Genomic DNA, 2171 nt, shown 5'->3' on the forward strand with positions numbered 1-2171 from the left:
TCTTAAAAACTGTTTTAACTTTGTTAAATCATGTACACACATTTTAAAATGGCTTTTACTAATTGGCTTTTACAGGAATAGGTACTTTTATGTAGGATTGTTTTATTGTTTTAAATAAACAACATGTACCTTTTAAAATGTAACTGTAATGTAATGCTGGTTTTAATGCACTTTATGCCGTTTTTATGTGTGTAAATGAATTTCAAATGTGAGCTGTTTTAAAGGAATTGACAAATAAAAACTTTTCCAAAAGAAAAAATCTGTTCTTATCAGTTTAATATCTGATACGTCCCCCATTGGGGGACTACATATTAAATGGATTTTTCGAACAGGGAGTCGGAAATGGGGCTTGCTCCGTCCGCTCCACGCATCGACCCGGTATTGCAGTACCTCCGGGAACGGTGCAACACTTTTCTCCCATTGTCAAGGAAAACAAGTAGGACAATTCAATTGACTGGTTTAGTGTTCTTTTATTGGGATTATGATGAAATTACGTTTGAGGTAGTTCATCTCAATGTCGATGATGACTTGCTAGTGGTGGTCAAGTCAGTCGCCTATTCTAATGACTAAAGTCATGTACTGGTAACGTTATTTGATCTATTTGCCTGAAGTCATTATTCATAGGCCTGCTATTTTCACAAAATTCAAATATATGCCATTGAAATGAAAGCATGGTTTGTTCTTCATCTTCCTGTGTTACAAAGTAACTATGGCTATTTATCCCATTGATTCTATTTCTATGATTTCTCACTGCACTTTTTTCGAGTGTCAAACTTCATATAGTGTACCAAGACTTATTCCTTCGCTGGAGGCATATGTACATATCATATATACAATACAGTAACTGTCTTACAGCCTAGCCTCAATATGCTTCCTATGTTACAAAGTACGAGCTAGCGAGATCCTATTGGTGCGATCTAGCAACATCTGCATATTTCCGTTAGGATACGCCTCCTCTGTGCAGTGTGCGTGTGCAATAACTCATTCGCCTTTGCACTCCTTCTAAACAACGCGATTTTTAAAACTTTTGCAAAGGGTAAAGAGTACAACGTTTTGTCCACTCTGTTCATAACATATTCTAGTTTTAGGAACAGAAAGCAATATTGAGATCAAATGTTTAATCGATGAGAACATTTTACAGAATGTCGGCCAAAACCATCTCGTTCCATCTTCTCCCACTGCCGGCCAGTGAGCTTCTCTCTCTACCATATTTGGTAGTGAGCTGAAACGCAAGCGGATGCTTCACATTTATACATCCGGTGAAATATCTGTCTCATTGTTTTATCTGTGGCTATAGTATGTAAAGTTGGCTAACAAGCATCTCATTAGCCTACACACAGTGGCCTGCTGTAGCGAGCTAACTTTAGCTAGCTAATAATACATCGTTCTTTTACATTTTGAAAATGTATTTACTTACTTGCATAGGTTCATGCCTACACCCAAGCCCACGAAGCGGCCAATCTTTTGGAACGAAGAGTTGTCAAGCGGAGGCACCGCTTCTGGTCGAAACGTACCTTCAGATTTGTCCTGTAGGTGGGGGGCTTGTCTAACTATTTTAGCTGGCAAAGTTGGTAGACTTGAGAAATCAAACCAGATAAAATTTTATTTACCACCTTACAGTGAAATGCTTACTTACAAGCCCTTAACCAACAATGCAGTTTTTTAGAAAAATTAGAAGAAAATTGTTTAGTAAAAAATGTATAAGTAAAAGCAGGCAATAACGAAATGTACTGAATAAGACTCACATTCCTTTCCATCTTTTACCCAGATTTTAGCAGAGAAGCAGAGAAGCATATGTAGTTTCAAAAAAAACACACCAGTCAGGATACAGACAGCTCAAAGATATGCAGAAAAATATACATATATATATATTTTTACATAGAATTAAGCATAATTATTATTTCTCTAGATTGCAGGAAAAAGCTGCTCAGGTGTTTGAAAAATGCACAATTCTCTAACTTCCGGACCATACTCACGCTAAGCCCCTGCCACTCACAGCAACAAAGATGAAAGATCACTTCTTACTCTGACCAACGGGTTCCACTTGCGGTTTGAGATTTGGTCCAACAGAACTCGTTGAGACATTGTTTTTTACTGTAATAGCGGATACCCTTACATTAACTTCTGAAATTGCGCGAAGAGTAGATCCTACTAAGAGTGTCAAACATTGT

General features: G+C 37.4%; 1 pseudogene; it reads left to right on the forward strand.

Annotated features, from left to right (window-relative positions):
- Positions 1-237: 237 nt before the first annotated feature.
- On the forward strand, positions 238-412 carry LOC121532368 (annotated as a pseudogene).
- The last annotated feature ends 1759 nt before the right edge of the window (positions 413-2171 follow it).

The sequence above is a fragment of the Coregonus clupeaformis genome, unplaced genomic scaffold (assembly GCF_020615455.1).
Source record: "Coregonus clupeaformis isolate EN_2021a unplaced genomic scaffold, ASM2061545v1 scaf3702, whole genome shotgun sequence".
NCBI lineage: Eukaryota > Metazoa > Chordata > Actinopteri > Salmoniformes > Salmonidae > Coregonus > Coregonus clupeaformis.